Source organism: Scyliorhinus torazame, chromosome 5 (genome assembly GCF_047496885.1).
Source record: "Scyliorhinus torazame isolate Kashiwa2021f chromosome 5, sScyTor2.1, whole genome shotgun sequence".
NCBI lineage: Eukaryota > Metazoa > Chordata > Chondrichthyes > Carcharhiniformes > Scyliorhinidae > Scyliorhinus > Scyliorhinus torazame.
In genome coordinates this window covers 68,053,156-68,071,074 of record NC_092711.1, presented here as the reverse complement: position 1 = coordinate 68,071,074, position 17,919 = coordinate 68,053,156, and the positions used below count along the sequence as shown (strand labels likewise).

The following is a 17,919-nucleotide window of genomic DNA, read 5'->3' as shown; positions in this document are numbered from 1 at the left end:
AAAATGCTCACCATAAGAACAATTTCACTGTTTCAAATTTTAAACTCTCCTGCTGGAGCCCGCAGCTGGAAAGATATCAGAAGCTCTGGAGTCAGAGAAAAATCTCCCAGTTGAGGAAGTACCGGGGCGTGGGGGTGATGTCACTGCGCAGTTGTTGGTGCTTGATGACATCATGGACAGGAAGACAGAACATCTGGATCTATGCAAACCAGTGTTAACCACACAGTATGCAGGATGGGAGGGTCCTGGAGAGGGTGGAGAGGAGTTTACCAGAATGATTCCAGGAATGAGGGATTATAGTTGCAATGTTAGGTTGGAGAAACTAGGGTTGTTCTCTTCTGATGAAGTACATTGTGGGGAGATTTGATTGAGGTGTACACAAGTTTCTAATAGATTAGATGAGATAGATTTTCAAAAAGCTGTTCCCACAAAAGGTTTATGGGACATGGATTGGAGATTGTGCGAAGAGATATAAGGGAATGTGGAGAAGAATTTTTTTTGCACAGTGGTAACAACTCAATGCTTAAACTCAAAGGCCGATAATATCCAGGTCCTGATGAATCGGATCTGCTGTTAGTGATGTTTCGTTTGACTTTCCCCTCTGTGAATCCTCCCCTTTAAACCCACTGTAAAAGGAGTTTTCAAAATCCGTCAGTGTGATTGCAGGATAGAAATTCCCCACATTCCCTGTTCCTGCTCCAGGATCAGTAAAGTGAGTTAAAGATAATTTCTCCTGAACAAATCCATTGCTGCATTTCCTTCCGGAAGCCACATTTGTCCACTGGGGCCCGGCACCGGGAGAAAGCGGCAGCTGCCGTTGTGTTGGGTGTTGAGGCGGTGCCGCCAGTTTGTTAATGGGGGTGTTGAGGCCTCCACTGGGTGTTTGTGAAGCCTCCCCTCCCACCCACTGCCCCGACCGCTGCCTCCTTCCCGCCTGAAGATGAGACAAACTAGCGTCTGTCCCTGGACATGAGTCTCACTGCGCATGCCCCACATCACAATGCCCGGGGAGTGATTGACGGCAGCTCCGGCCCAATAGGAGGAGGGGCGGGGTTAGAGGACCGAGCGGGAGTGGATGGTCCTCCAACCAATCGGAGTGAGTGAAGGTGGGTGGGACTTCGACTGAAGCATGCGCAGTGCGGGTAATGGCGATGGCGAGCTTATATCTCGGATCAACAAAGGATAAGAGGAATATTGTGCAACGCGGGAGCGATAGGTCTGGCTGGTGGGTGTAAAAAGTTTTTTTAAACATGTCGTGCAAGCCCATACCCGGAAAAACTACTTCCTAGTTTCCCTGTTTCACGGAGCGGGACTGAGAGGGTCCAGTGATCGGTTCAGAATAACGACCGCCATCTTTACTCGAGCCAGTGAGCAGTAGAGCGCATGTGCGGCCGCCATGTTTGTTGGGGGCAATATTTTCAATTATTGGGAGATATTCCACACTGCTCAGAATGGAGACAACCTGGCCAGCAAACTGCATTACCCTTTGTCTTGGTTACTTGACCTCCCATTACCCCGGTTTGCACAGACCCATTTATCTAATTGCTGATCAGAGTAGCAACAGAGAAGTAAAGAAACAAGCAAATTTTGCTCCATGGATCCCACTAACTCAATGGCTATCTGACCCCATGTGCGGCTCTGTTCAGTCACACGGAGACACATCAGAAACTCGCAACCCTAGGGGTGGCAGGGTGGTGCAGTGATTAGCACTGTTGCCTATGGCGCTGAGGATCTGGTATCGATGCCGGCCCCGGGTCACTGTCTGTGTGGAGTTTGCCAATTCTTCCCGTGTGTGCGTGGGTCTCCTCCACAACCCAAAGATGCTCAGGATAGGTGGATGTGCCACGCTAAAATGGCCCCTTAATTGGAAAAAAAATAATTGGGTACTCTCAATTTATTTTTTAAAAAGAAAATCTTTTCCTTCAGACGGAACAGACAAACATTTCTTCTTCCACATTCACAGGCTAATGATATTCAGGTCCTGATGAATGAGGTGACTCTGTTAAATCTTGATGTGAAGTTTGATTGGAGTTTCCATTTGTAAATTCTCCCCTTGTAATATCCTGATAGAGAAGTTTATAAAAGAAATCACTGGGGACAGGCAGGGTGGCTCAGTTGTTAGCCGATGACCCGGGTTATATCCTGGCCCTGGGTCACTGTCCGTATGGAGTTTGTGCATTCTCCCCGTGTCTGTGTGGGATTCACCCCCACAATCCAAAAAGATGTGCAGAGTCGGTGAATTGGCCACGCTAAAATTACGCCTCAATTAGGAGAAAAACAATTGGGTAATTTTAAAAAATTTAAAATCAAAAATAAACAAAAGCCAGACTTCCGGTGATGGCGGGCAGGAGGCAGCCGCACATTGGAGGGCTCCCATTCTGGAACGGCATTTTCGGGACTTTAAGCACGGTCCCAGGGGCCATGGAGGCGGCAAAAGCAGGGAGGAGGCACAGTGAAGGAAAATGTCGAGGGTGAGCAAAAAAACGGCCGTAAAAAAGGTCACTGTGGGGTCACCAAGGAAAATGGATGCTGGAGCACCAGGGGAGGCCGCATTGTATACAGCTGAAGAAATGACTAATGTGATGGCTGCGGAATTCGCAAGGCAGTTTACACAACACATGGAGACAATGAGGAAGGAGATGAGGGAGGTTTTGAGTGTGCTGGTGGAGGAGGCGATTACCCCGGTGAGGACGGTGGTGGCGAGCGCAGTGGCGGAGGTGCGGGAGCAGGGTGAGGCGCTGAAGGAAGTGGAGGAGACATTATTGCAGCACGATGATGAACTTAGCTCGATGGGGAAGGAGATGCGGAAGGTGATGGAGATTAACGAGGATCTGCGAGGAAAAATGGAAGACCTGGAAAACAGATACAGATTAACTTGCTTACCTTGCAGGTCAGCTGTTGAGTTCGGGAGTGAGAGCTGGGACCTTAGAATCAGCGCGGGAATTTTGAAAAAGCGCGGGGGCTGCGAGGCAGAGGGGACCATTTAAAAGGTCGCTGTCTGTGGTGAGGTGAGTACAGATTAACAACTTACTTACCTTGCAGGCCAAGTAGATTTCAGCAGGAGCGGAGCAGGCTAGTCCATTTCAGCGGGGGCAGTGCGGAAGTGATTTCTGGGAGGTAAGTTTCTCCTTTAAATTTTTTTTAAAATTCTAGTGTTTAAGGTGGGAACAGGAAGTCGACCTGCGGACTTCTGGGAAGATCCTCACCAATAAATTCTGGTGGAGAGGAAACCCGAGACACTACACGTGTAGTGTCTCCCACCCGCCCTCCTCCTCTAACGTAACAATAAAACCCTTTGGTGTGAGGTAAGTACCATATTTTATTATTGTTATTAATAATTTTATTTTTTTTATATATAAAAAAAAATTAATTTAGTTGTTAGCCAGATCTTGGTAGAAAGTTAGAGGAATGGCAGGGAAGGGAGTGCAATGTTCCTCCTGCAGGATGTTTGAGGTGAGGGATGCCGTTAGTGTCCCTGCTGATTTTACCTGCAGGAAGTGCTGCCATCTCCAGCTCCTCCAAGACTGAGTTAGGGAACTGGAGCTGGAGTTGGAAGAACTTCGGATCATTCGGGAGGCAGAGGGGGTCATAGATAGCAGCTTCAGGGAATTAGTTACACCAAAGATTGGAGATAGATGGGTAACTGTAAGAGGGACGGGGAAAAAACAGCGGGCCTCTGGCACAGAGTCTGTCCCTGTTGCTCAGAAGGGAAGGGGGGAGAGGAGCAGAGCATTAGTAATTGGGGACTCTATAGTCAGGGGCACAGATAGGAGATTTTGTGGGAGCGTGAGAGACTCACGTTTGGTATGTTGCCTCCCAGGTGCAAGGGTACGTGATTTCTCGGATCGTGTTTTCCGGGTCCTTAAGGGGGAGGGGGAGCAGCCCCAAGTCGTGGTCCACATTGGCACTAACGACATAGGTAGGAAAGGGGATAAGGATGTCAGGCAGGCTTTCAGGGAGCTAGGATGGAAGCTCAGAACTAGAACAAACAGAGTTGTTATCTCTGGGTTGTTGCCCGTGCCACGTGATAGTGAGATGAGGAATAGGGAGAGAGAGCAATTAAACACGTGGCTACAGGGATGGTGCAGGCGGGAGGGATTCAGATTTCTGGATAACTGGGGCTCTTTCTGGGGAAGGTGGGACCTCTACAGACAGGATGGTCTACATCTGAACCTGCGGGGCACAAATATCCTGGGGGGGAGATTTGTTAGTGCTCTTTGGGGGGGTTTAAACTAATGCAGCAGGGGCATGGGAACCTGGATTGTAGTTTTAGGGTAAGGGAGAATGAGAGTATAGAGGTCAGGAGCTCAGATTTGACGTCGCAGGAGGGGGCCAGTGTTCAGGTAGGTGGTTTGAAGTGTGTCTACTTCAATGCCAGGAGTATACGAAATAAGGTAGGGGAACTGGCAGCATGGGTTGGTACCTGGGACTTCGATGTTGTGGCCATTTCGGAGACATGGATAGAGCAGGGACAGGAATGGATGTTGCAGGTTCCGGGGTTTAGGTGTTTTAGTAAGCTCAGAGAAGGAGGCAAAAGAGGGGGAGGTGTGACGCTGCTAGTCAAGAGCAGTATTACGGTGGCGGAGAGGATGCTAGATGGGGACTCATCTTCCGAGGTAGTATGGGCTGAGGTTAGAAACAGGAAAGGAGAGGTCACCCTGTTGGGAGTTTTCTCTAGGCCTCCAAATAGTTCTAGGGATGTAGAGGAAAGGATGGCGAGGATGATCCTGGATAAGAGCGAAAGTAATTGGGTAGTTATTATGGGAGACTTTAACTTTCCAAATATTGACTGGAAAAGATATAGTTCGAGTACATTAGATGGGTCGTTTTTTGTACAGTGTGTGCAGGAGGGTTTCCTGACACAGTTTGTTGACAGGCCAACAAGAGGCGAGGCCACATTGGATTTGGTTTTGGGTAATGAACCAGGCCAGGTGTTGGATTTGGAGGTAGGTGAGCACTTTGGGGACAGTGACCACAATTCGGTGACGTTTACGTTAAGGATGGAAAGGGATAAGTATACACCGCAGGGCAAGAGTTATAGCTGGGGGAAGGGAAATTATGATGCCATTAGACGTGACTTGGGGGGGATAAGGTGGAGAAGTAGGCTGCAAGTGTTGGACACACTGGATAAGTGGAGCTTGTTCAAGGATCAGCTACTGCGTGTTCTTGATAAGTATGTACCGGTCAGGCAGGGAGGAAGGTGCCGAGCGAGGGAACCGTGGTTTACCAAAGAAGTGGAATCTCTTGTTAAGAGGAAGAAGGAGGCCTATGTGAAGATGAGGTGTGAAGTTTCAGTTGGGGCGATGGATAGTTACAAGGTAGCGAGGAAGGATCTAAAGAGAGAGCTAAGACGAGCAAGGAGGGGACATGAGAAGTATTTGGCAGGAAGGATCAAGGAAAACCCAAAAGCTTTCTATAGGTATGTCAGGAATAAGCGAATGACTAGGGACAGAGTAGGACCAGTCAAGGACAGGGATGGGAAGTTGTGTGTAGAGTCTGAAGAGATAGGCGAGATACTAAATGAATATTTTTCGTCAGTATTCACTCAGGAAAAAGATAATGTTGTGGAGGAGAATGCTGAGCTCCAGGTAAATAGATTAGATGGCATTGAGGTATGTAGGGAAGAGGTGTTGGCAATTCTGGACAGGCTGAAAATAGATAAGTCCCCGGGACCTGATGGGATTTATCCTAGGATTCTCTGGGAGGCCAGGGAAGAGATTGCTGGACCATTGGCTTTGATTTTTATGTCATCATTGGATACAGGAATAGTGCCAGAGGACTGGAGGATAGCAAATGTGGTCCCTTTGTTCAAAAAGGGGAGCAGAGACAACCCCGGCAACTATAGACCGGTGAGCCTCACGTCTGTAGTGGGTAAAGTCTTGGAGGGGATTATAAGAGACAAGATTTATAATCATCTAGATAGGAATAATATGATCAGGGATAGTCAGCATGGCTTTGTGAAGGGTAGGTCATGCCTCACAAACCTTATCGAGTTCTTTGAGAAGGTGACTGAACAGGTAGACGAGGGTAGAGCAGTTGATGTGGTGTATATGGATTTCTGCAAAGCGTTTGATAAGGTTCCCCATGGTAGGCTATTGCAGAAAATACGGAGGCTGGGGATTGAGGGTGATTTAGAGATGTGGATCAGAAATTGGCTAGCTGAAAGAAGACAGAGGGTGGTGGTTGATGGGAAATGTTCAGAATGGAGTTCTGTCACAAGTGGAGTACCACAAGGATCTGTTCTGGGGCCGTTGCTGTTTGTCATTTTTATCAATGACCTAGAGGAAGGCGCAGAAGGGTGGGTGAGTAAATTTGCAGACGATACTAAAGTCGGTGGTGTTGTCGATAGTGTGGAAGGAAGTAGCAGGTTACAGAGGGATATAGATAAGCTGCAGTGCTGGGCTGAGAGGTGGCAAATGGAGTTTAATGTAGAGAAGTGTGAGGTGATTCACTTTGGAAGGAAAAACAGGAATGTGGAATATTTGGCTAATGGAAAAGTTCTTGAAAGTGTGGATGAGCAGAGGGATCTAGGTGTCCATGTACATAGATCCCTGAAAGTTGCCACCCAGGTTGATAGGAGGTGAAGAAGGCCTATGGAGTGTTGGCCTTTATTGGTAGAGGGATTGAGTTCCGGAGTCAGGAGGTCATGTTGCAGCTGTACAGAACTCTGGTACGGCCGCATTTGGAGTATTGCGTACAGTTCTGGTCACCGCATTATAGGAAGGACGTGGAGGCTTTGGAACGGGTGCAGAGGAGATTTACCAGGATGTTGCCTGGTATGGAGGGAAAATCTTATGAGGAAAGGCTGATGGACTTGAGGTTGTTTTCGTTAGAGAGAAGAAGGTTAAGAGGAGACTTAATAGAGGCATACAAAATGATCAGAGGGTTAGATAGGGTGGACAGTGAGAGCCTTCTCCCGCGGATGGAAATGGCTAGCACGAGGGGACATAGCCTTAAACTGAGGGGTATAGATATAGGACAGAGGTCAGGGGTAGGTTCTTTACGCAAAGAGTAGTGAGGCCGTGGAATGCCCTACCTGCTACAGTAGTGAACTCGCCTACATTGAGGGCATTTAAAAGTTTATTGGATAAACATATGGATGATAATGGTATAGTGTAGGTTAGATGGCTTTTGTTTCGGTGCAACATCGTGGGCCGAAGGGCCTCTACTGCGCTGTATTCTATGTTCTATGTAGATCCAGGCGACAGAATTTGAGGATCGTGGGGCTGCCCGAATGAGTTGAAGGACCGAGGCCGACTGAGTATTTTGCCACGATGCTGGCGAAACTATTGGGGGAGGGGGAGGACCCTCCCAATATGAACTGGATCAGGCTCATCAGTCGTGGAGTCCTGTACCAAAGGCGAGTGAGCCGCCAAGGGCAGTGACTCTGTGCTTCTGTAGGTACAGTGTGAAGGAGAAGGTCCTGTGCTGGACCAGGCAGAAGCGGGTGGTGCAGTGAGCTGGAGCTGATATACTTGTATACCAGGACTTTACGGTGGAGCTGACGAGGAGGCGGGCTGCCTTCAACCGGGTGAAGAGGGCACTGTACATTAGCAAGGTGCAGTGCGGCATTGTATATCCAGTGAAGCTGAGGGTGACTTACAAACTCAAGGACTTTTATTTTGGCAGCGGAGGAATTTGTGAAGGCAGAAGGACTGGCAGAACTGAGAAATTGAGAAATGGTCATGTGCAAATGTAACCTTACGACTGTATTTTCTTCTTTTTTGTTTCACTGCATGGGACTTTCACTCGAAATGAGGTTCTTTGGGGAGTGGGTGTGTATGCGGGGTTTGTGTGCTAAAAGGGGATTTCTGGGCTTTCCTCGGGCCGGGCAAGGGGGAAATGGACCCGGGTGGGGGCCTCCACGCTGGCCGGTTTAAGCCGGTCAGTGAACGGGGGAGGAGCTGCGGCCATCGGAGCCTGGCAGAACAGGGTCCGAGTGGTCTAGCCGGGGTGGAAAGTTGGGGGGAAGGAACCGAGGTTGGGGGGAGGAGTTTTACAGGAGGCAGTGGATGGGAGGAGTTGGAGAGGGGGGAGGGGAGGTGTTTACAACTCTTTGGTATCATGTACGGTACTCTTTCAGAGGTTGGATGGGGGGGAGTGGACTCTATAGGTTAATGGTGACCATGGGCGGTCCCGGACTCCTTTTTCTCCTTTGTTTTTTGTTTCCACCGTGGGAGGATTTGTTTTATTGGATGCATATATTGACAGGTGGGCCATTGTTTGGGGTGGTGGATGGGATCGTTGTTATTATTAAGGGGATTGATTTTGTATTTGTTACCGTTTACTGTCTGTGGGTGGGGTGTAAACTTTGAAGGAAAATGTGAAAATGGAGAATAAAAACATTTTAAAATAAATAAATAAATAAACAAAAGCCAAAATTTTAAAAACAAATTTTACAAAATCCCCATTACCGACAGTCTAGGATAGAAATTCTGAACACACAATTCTAGTTTCTCTGGAACAATTTTCCCTCTCTTGTTCCCCCAAAGCTGTAAATCCCCGTCCCACACACACTCCATCCTCCCTGGGCTGAAATCCAAACCCATCTCACCATCTGCACCATTTCTTTCCTCCACTCCCAGTTTTCTCCCTCCCTCTCCTCTGCCTGGGTTCAGTTCTCCAGCTCCTGTCTGCAGACTGACAATAAAATCAATGGGTCTTACTGGGGGGTTTGGGGCCTCCAGCGGGTGTTTGTGAATCTTCCAGCCCACCTGCCAGGGTTTCCTTCCTTCCCTAAAAGAATGGTCTCTGGTCGCACCATGGTTAGCTGCCTCACGGTGCCAAGGACCCGTGTTCGATCCCGGCCCGGTCAATGTCCGTGTGGACATTCTCCCCGTGTCTGCGTGCGTAACACCTCCACAACACAAAGGTGTGCAGGGTAGGTGGATTGGCCACGCTAAATTGCACCTTAATTGGAAAAAATTAATTGGTTACTCAAAATTTATTTCCGAAAAATTGTCTCTTTCCTAATGTTCACAATTAATGGGGTGGGTTCCCCAGGAGATGGCTGACATTTCAGGGCAATTCAATTAATAATGGACATAGATATGGCTAGTGTTGTTACATTGTACAGATTAGATATATTATTTACCGTTTTGTAATAAAGTAAATATATTATTATTTCTTGTCTTGTAATATCAGACTGTAGCTACGTTATAGATTTCCAGTCATCTCTTCCCTCAGATGGTTGTTAGTCTTTGGATTTCTCTTCCACAGGGACCAGTTGTATCTGGGGGTCATTGAATGTATTGAAGCACAAGGTTGACAGATATTTTATTGATAATGGAGTTCAGGGTTATGGCGAACAAGTAGGAAATAGAGAGAAAGCTGAGATGAGGGGGGATCTCTTCACTCGAGGATGTGGTGAAGCTTTGGAATTCTGTACCCCAGAGGAATGTGGAGCCTCAGTCATCAGGTATGTTCAAGACAAATATTGATAGGCTTCTAGATATTGAAGATATCGAGGGATATGGGGATTGTGTGGGGAAAATGGTGCTGAGGTAGATCGGCCAAGGATCTCATTGAATGGTTGAGCAGCCTCGGTGAGCCAATTGGCCTACTCTTGCTCCTATTTTAATCTCTGTGTCCCAGTCAGGAAGCAGTGAACTGAGCTTGGATCTGTCAATCAACATGAATCAGCACCTTCAGGAGAATTGGGAGGGTGAATATTAGATTCAGCAGAGTGAGAATGGAGGGAGATTGTGTGGGATGGAGATTTTGGAGAACGAGAGAAAATGATGTTCCATAGGAACTAGAATTGTCTGTTCTGAATTTTAATAATAATAATCTTGATTGTCACAAGTAGGCTTACATTGCAGTGAAGTTACGGTGAATTTCTATCCTGTACTAACAATGATGACTTTTGTAAATTCTTTTTGAAGGATATTGGAAGAGGAGGAATTACAGACAGAAATCTCAAACATCACGTCTCGATGTGACAAACTCACTCGATTCCTTCTGATCTGAATATCATTGGGCTCTGAATATCATCGGCGAGAAGGAGAAATGTTTGTCCAATCTGTTGGCTTCGAAAGATTTTAAACGTGAATGTGACAGGAAAAGCACCGAGACCCACACAACACACGCCCGAGTGAGAGTGTTCCAGTGAACTGACTGTGGAAAGAGCTTCAACCAGATACACAACCTGTAAAATCATCACACCATTCACAGTGAGGAGAGACAGTGCACATGTTCTGTGTGTCGACAAGGCTTCCACTGATTGTCCAATCTGGAGAGACACGAGGAGACCCAAAACATGGAGAAACCATGGAAATGTGGGGACTGTGGGAAGGGATTCAGAGTCCCATCTGAGCTGGAGATTCATCGACGCAATCACACTGGGGAGAGGCCGTTCACCTGCTCTCAGTGTGGAAAGGGGTTTATTGATTTATCCACCCTGCGGAAACACGAGCGAGTTCACACTGGGGAGAGACCATTCACCTGCCCTCAATGTGGGAAGGGATTTATTGATTTATCTACCCTGCAGAAACATCAGCGAGTTCACACTGGGGAGAGACCATTCACCTGCTCCCAGTGTGGGAAGGGATTTGTTGATTCATCTACCCTACGGAGACATCAGCGAGTTCACACTGGGGAGAGGCAATTCACCTGCTCCGTCTGTGGGAATGGATTCACACAGTTATCCAGCCTGCAGACACACCAGCAAATTCACACTGGGGAGAGGCAATTCACCTGCTCCGTCTGTGGGAATGGATTCACTCGGTTATCCAGTCTGCAGACACACCAGCGAGTGCACACTGGGGAAAAGCCATTCACCTGCTCTCAGTGTGGGAAGGGATTCACTTGGTTATCCAACCTGCGGAGCCATCAGCGAGTTCACACTGGGGAAAGGCCGTTCACCTGCTCTCAGTGTGGGAAGGGATTCACTTGGCTATCCAGCCTGCGGAACCATCAGCGAGTACACTGAGGAAACGTCATTCAGCTGCTCTGAGTGGGGAGAGATTCAGTGATTTATCCATCCTGCGGAAACACCAGCGAGTTCACCCTGGGGAGAAGCCATTCACCTGCTCCCTCTGTGGGAATGGATTCACACAGTTATCCAACCTGCAGACACACCAGCGAATACACACCGGGGAGAGGCCAGTCACCTGCTCTTAGTGTGGGAAGGGATTCCATAGAAATTTTGCCCTTCGCGCCTGCTCTGCCATTCGTTATGATCATGGCTTATCATCCAACTCAATAGCCCAATCCCGCTTTCCTCTCCATATCCTTGGATCCCCTTCGCTCTCAGTGCTATATCTAACTGCTTCTTGAAAACATACAATGTATTGGCCTCAACTATTTCCTGTGGTAACAAATTCCGCAGGCTCACCACTCTCTTGGTGAAGAAATTTCTCCAAATCTCTGTCCTCAATTGCTGCAGCACGGTGGCTCAGTGGGCTATCCCTGTTGCCTCACGGCGCCGAGGTCCCAGGTTCGGTTCCGGCTCTGGGTCATTGTCCGTGTGGAGTTTGCACATTCTTCCCGTGTTTGCATGGGTTTCGTCCCCACAACCCAAAAGGATGTGCAGGTTAGGTGGATTGGCCACGCTAAATTGCCCCTTAATTGGAAAAAATTAATTGGGTACTCTAAATTTAAAAAAAAATCTTTGTCCTAAATGGTCTAGCCCGTATCCTCAGACTGCGACCTCTGGTTCTGTACACTCCCACCATCAGGAAAATCTTTCCTGCATCTACCCTGTCAAGTCCTGTTAGAATATTATAGGTTTCAATGAGATCCCCCATTCTTCTGAACGTCAGCGAATACAATCCCAACTGATTCAGTCTCTCATACGTCAGTCCCACCATGCAAGGAATCAGCTTGGAAAACCTGCGCTGCACTCCCCCTTGAGCAAGAACATCCTTCCTCAGGTTCAGAGACCAAAACTGCACACAATATTCTCACCAAGACCCTGTATAATTGCAGTAGGATATCCCCGCTTCTGTACTCGGATCCGCTCACAATGAAGGTTAGCATATCATTTGCCTCCTTTACCGCCTGCTGTAGCTGCATGCTTACCTTTAGCGACTGGTGTACGAGGACACCTAGGTCTCGTTGCACATTGCCCTCTCCTAATTTATGACCATTCAGCTAAGTCTGCCTTCTCCTTTTTGCTACCAAACTGGATAACCTCGCATTTCTCCAAATTATACTGTATCTGCCATTTGTTTGCCCACTCACTCAACTTGTCCAAATTACGCTGATGGATCTGTGCAACCTCCTCGCAGCTCACCCTCCCAATCAACTTGTGTCATCTGCAAATTTGGCGATATTCCATTCTGTTCCCTCATCTATATTGTTAGGTGACGCAGTGGGTAGCACTGCGGTCTCACAGAGCTGGGGACCAGTGTTCAATCCTGGCCCCAGGTCACTGTCCGTGTGGAGTCACGTTCTCCAAGTGTCTGCGTGGGTGTCAGCCCCATAACACACAGATGTTTACCTCTATTTGCGCGATTCAATTGGTTATGCCATTTGCAGTCACACCAGGGAGTTCATACTGGTGCGAGGCCGTTCACCTGCTCTCAATGTGCGAAGGGAGTTTGTAATTCATCACACTTCCTGAGACACCAACAAGTTCACAACTGATTGCAGGAATTGGATTCTGCTGTTATTGTTTCTGTTCTCAATTGCATCCAGGACTGCATTTTGTTCATTCTGTTGGTCAATGGGGTTGGTCAGAGGGTTTCTTTCTGCTGGACTGGCCAGTCTCACGGCTTCGTCTCCAATGGCCTGATTCTCGCTAAGCCTTCTTGCGAATATCTGGTTTCACATTTCACAAGGATCAAAGAGTGAAAGGGTGTTTGGAGGTTAGAAGATGTTTCATTACCATTTCTGTTTGGAAACCCCCAAAATCATGCCACATTGCCATGAAGATGGGCTGTGGTGGTTACATGGTTCTTTTGTTTCATTTATCTTGGTGCTTCTCACAGATGAAAATTCATGGAATTATCATAGAATTTACAGTGCAGAAGGAGGCCATTTGGTCCATCAAGTCTGTACTGGCTCTTTTGAAAGAGCATTCTACCCAAGCCACAGACCCACCCTATCCCCATAACCCAGTAACCCCACTCAACACTAAGGGCAGTTTTGGACACTAAGGGCAATTTAACATGGCCCTTAATCCACCTAACCTGCACATCTTTGGACTGTGGGAGGAAACCGGAGCACCCGGAGGAAAACCCACACACACACGGGGAGAACGTGCAGACTCTGCACACACAGTGACCCAAGCCACGAATCGATCCTGGAGCTGTGGAGCAATTGTGCTAACCACTATGCTACCGTGCTGCCCACAAATTATTAGGGTACGAGGGGCAAGTTGTCTGAAGTGCACTGGGAAACTACATTAAATAGTGTGGCGGGAGACAGGCAATCACTAATGTTTAAGGAATTATTAAAGATTTACATACGGATCGGTTAGCTCAGTTGGCTGGGTGGCTGGTTTGTGCTCGGTAACACAACAGCGCAGGTTAAATTCCCATACCGGCTCAGGTTAGCCATGGTCTGGGTCAGTATTTATGCTCCACATGATCCTCCACCCACTCCTCCATATCTCCCCACCCCCCACCCCCAATCAGCATCTCCTTCTATTCCTTTCTCCCTCGTGTATGTGTCTAGCTTTACGTTCAGTGGATTCATGCTGTTCACCTCAACCACTCGCTGTGGTCGTGCGTTCCACATTCTCACCACTCTCTGGGTAAAGAGGTTTCTATTGAAATTCCTATTGGATTATTGAATCCCTTCATAATCTGAAAGACTTCCATCAGGTCACCCATCAGTCTGCTCTTTTCCAGAAAAAAGCAGTCCCTGCCTTTCCTTAGTGTTAAATGCTCTTATGAGTTGAGGGACTCATGTATATCATGAATCTTCGTTGCACCTTATCCAGTGCCTCTACTTCCTTTTTCGAAATGGAGATCATTAATGTTGACAGAGCTCCCAGTGTATGCGAACCATCGTTTTAAACAAGTTGAACATTTCCTCCGTACTTTTCAATTCTCTCCCTCTGGAATGGAACCCTATATATGGGCTCCACACTTTAGGAAAGATGTGAAGTTCTTAGAGACGGTGTAGAGGACATTTACAAGAATGGCACCAGGGATGAGGGACTCCAGTTAGTTGGAGACTGGAGCAGCTGAATTTCTCTCCTGAGATCACAGCATCTGGAGGGTGGGGAATGGGGCCATTCAGCCCTTTGGGACCGTGTCGGCTCCCTGTGGAGGAAGCCAGTCTGTCCATTGCCCCGTTCTATCCCCTAATCCCTGTGGGTTTATTTCTCTCAGCGCCTGTCCAATTTCCTATTGCAATCCCTCCGTCATCTCTGCATCTCCTACCCTCATAGGCAGTAGGTTCCAGGTTGTTACCACTCGCTTTACATGTACACAAGGCTGCTGGAGCACAGGGGAGTCTATTTGGCCCATTTTCCCCGTGCCAGCTCTTTGTACAGCGACCCATTTAATCCCAGAGTTCAACTAATTTGTTTTCTTTTTCAGAATGCATCAAATTTCCTTTTGGAAGTTACAGTCCAATGAGATTCTGGCACCATTTAGGGACCGTGCATTCCAAATCACAACAGCTCGCTGTGTTTTACAACAAATAATTGTACATATGGTGTGTCTGGAATTTCACAGAGTATTCAAAATGGTGTCAATGACATGGTTGTTACACAACATTAAGACTCAACCTTTCTCAATAAATTGGTTAGGACACCGAGTGTAATATATCTTAGTTTGCAGACAATTAGAACAAATGTACATTTCTATAAAACCTCTCACTGCCACTGGACCTTCTAAAGTATTTTAAAGCCAATGGAGTACTTTTGAAACATATTCACTGTTGTAATGTAGGAAGCTGTAAGTACACATGTGTAATCACATTTGGTTTTAAAATTGTTATTTTCATTATAAAATAAATAAACCATTTAGAGTACCCAATTAAGCTTTCCCAATTAAGGAACAATTTAGCGTGACCAATCCACACATGCACATCTTTGGGTTGTGGGGATGAGGCCAACAAAACCACTGGAAGAATGCAAACTCCACACGGCAGTGACCCAGAGTGGGGATCGAACCCAGGACCTCGGCGCGTGAGGCAGCAGTGCTAACCGTTGCGCCACCTTGCTGCCCGTAAATTGTTATTTTCAAAGTGTATTCACTGGCCTTAGTAATAAGGTCAAGGAAGCCCTTTTATACCTCTAACATGTGCCTTTCTGCAGCCATTTCACCTTCTGTACCTTTTCTATATTAACTATGTATTGATTTCATTGCAAAAAACAATAATTAAATTGAAGTTTATTCAGCAGTGAACATTGATTATGATTAGTGAATTGGTGTATTAGGTAATTATATTGCAAAGACTAGATCTTTATTTTTAAAAATAACACGATCAACCAAAATGTTTCCAGAAACTGCAGAGCGATCAGAATTTGTTTGAAAAAATTAATTTCTCGATAATTCCAAGAAGTTACGAGATGTGGTGATAAGCCTGTATATATTACATGTACTCAGCAGTGTGACCTCCCACCAGTAGTTGGCGTCAGGCATCAGTCAGGTGACATTCTGCTACCAGCAGAAGGTTGTCAGGCATACAGGAGGCCAGTCGCACATAAGGGTAGTTCCAAGAGTGTTTAATGTAATTCTGTGATAACTTAGCATCCTTACCACGTGTACATTAATAAATCATTGTTCTGGTTAATTCACCAGCAGTTCTGTAGAATCATTGCAAGACAAGATCACAGAACACAACACGAGACACCATATTCTGCCAAAAATATGTGGGCTAGGCATTGGAGTAATGGTATTGTTACTGGGCGACTAATCCAGAGACCCAGGTTAATGCTCTGGGGACCTGGGATCGAATCTGCCTTTGACAGATGCTGAAATTGAATAAAAGTCTTGAATTAAATGTCTGATGATAACACTCTTGATTGTTGTAAAAACCCGTCTGGGTCACTAATGTCCTTCAAGAAATCTGCTCTCCTTACATGGCCTGGCCTACATGTGACTCCAGATCCACAGCAATGTTGTAGTTGATTTGTAAGTGCCCTCTGAAATAGTCTCACAAGACACACAGTTCAAGGGCAATTGGAATGAGCAATAAATGCTGGCCCAGCCAGTGACGCCCACCTCCCATGAATGAATAATTTTTACGAAGACTCTTTTCAATTTGAAGACGAGTAAGAAACTGTCTCTTTGATTGGATTTGATTTATTGTCACGTGTCCCGAGGTACAGTAAAAAGTATTGTTCTGCGAACAGTCCAGACAGATTGTTCCATACATGAAAAAACAAAGTGCGGATCTTGGCAGTTTGCTCAGTTCACAAAAGAATTTAATGGCTTTGTAGACGTAGATTAAGATTTTAATCACCCTCCGAAACGTAGCTAGACAGCTTATATAGACAGACACAAACGATACTGTAACTGAATTAGAGGAAATGTTAGAGATTTAACTGAACCACATTTTTGAAAGATTCGGCCTTAATGATGGAGAAACAGGAAAAGCCACGCAAGGAGATGAGGAAATCCAGGATCAGTGCGGATTTGCTGTCACCCCTCCTCTCTTATACATGAACGGTATTTAGGCTGCAGAATGTTTCACACCAAAACACAGGGGTCAAATATAAGCAACACATAATTCTCAATTCACTTCCATTTAACTATATTTGACTTTGTTTAAAAGCTGACTGGTCAAACTGAACAAAGATTCATGGAATTTCTGTTACCCAGTGAAACACTTTCTTTTCTTGGTCAGTCATGTTTGCAATTCAATGGTGTATATTTCAGAGTTATTTAGGATGAAGACTCGAGATCTATTCAATTCAAAATGAAGTCATATAACAAATAGTAAACAGATAGTAAAAGTTTCTACAAATATATAAAACAAAAAAGAGTGGCTAAGGTAAATATTGGTCCTTTAGAGGATGAGAAGGGAGATTTAATAATGGGAGATGAGGAAATGGCTGAGGAACTGAACAGGTTTTTTGGGTCGGTCTTCACAGTGGAAGACACAAATAACATGCCAGTGACTGATGTTAATGAGTCTATGACAGGTGAGGACCTTGAGAGGATTGTTATCACCAAGGAGGTGGTGATGGGCAAGCTAATGGGGCTAAAGGTAGACAAGTCTCCTGGACCTGATGGAATGCATCCCAGAGTGCTAAAAGAGATGGCTAGAGAAATTGCAAATGCACTCGTGATAATGTACCAAAATTCACTAGACTCTGGGGTGGTCCCGGCGGATTGGAAATTAGCAAACGTGACACCACTGTTTAAAAAAGGAGGTAGGCAGTAAGCGGGTAATTATAGGCCAGTGAGCTTAACTTCGGTAGTGGGGAAGATGCTGGATTCTATCATCAAGGAAGAAATAGCAAGGCATCTGGATGGAAACTGTCCCATTGGGCAGACGCAGCATGGGTTCATAAAGGGCAGGTCGTGCCTAACTAATTTAGTGGAATTTTTTGAGGACATTAACAGTGCGGTAGATAATGGGGAGCCAATGGATGTGGTATATCTGGATTTCCAGAAAGCCTTTGACAAGGTGCCACACAAAAGGTTGCTGCATAAGATAAAGATGCATGGCATTAAGGGGAAAGTAGTAGCATGGATAGAGGATTGGTTAATTAATAGAACGCAAAGAGTGGGGATTAATGGGTGTTTCTCTGGTTGGCAATCAGTAGCTAGTGGTGTCCCTCAGGGGTCAGTGTTGGGCCCACAACTGTTCACAATTTACATAGATGATTTGGACTTGGGGACCAAGGGCAATGTGTCCAAGTTTGCAGACGACACTAAGATAAGTGGTAAAGCAAAAAGTGCAGAGGATACTGGAAGTCTGCAGAGGGATTTGGATAGGCTAAGTGAATGGGCTAGGGTCTGGCAGATGGAATACAATGTTGACAAATGTGAGGTTATCCATTTTGGTACG

At 46.3% G+C, this 17,919-nt stretch overlaps 1 protein-coding gene and 1 long non-coding RNA gene across 2 annotated transcripts in view; one reads left to right on the top strand and one right to left on the bottom strand.

Moving 5' to 3' along the window:
* LOC140418237 (uncharacterized) overlaps nt 1-17,919 on the bottom strand; it is a 148,694-nt gene that overhangs the window by 73,932 nt on the left and 56,843 nt on the right. The gene's annotated exons all lie outside the window — the stretch shown is intronic.
* Nucleotides 752-15,311, top strand: LOC140418245 (uncharacterized). Its single transcript, XR_011944884.1, has 2 exons — nt 752-1,225; nt 9,885-15,311. It is a non-coding gene; the product is annotated as an uncharacterized lncRNA (long non-coding RNA).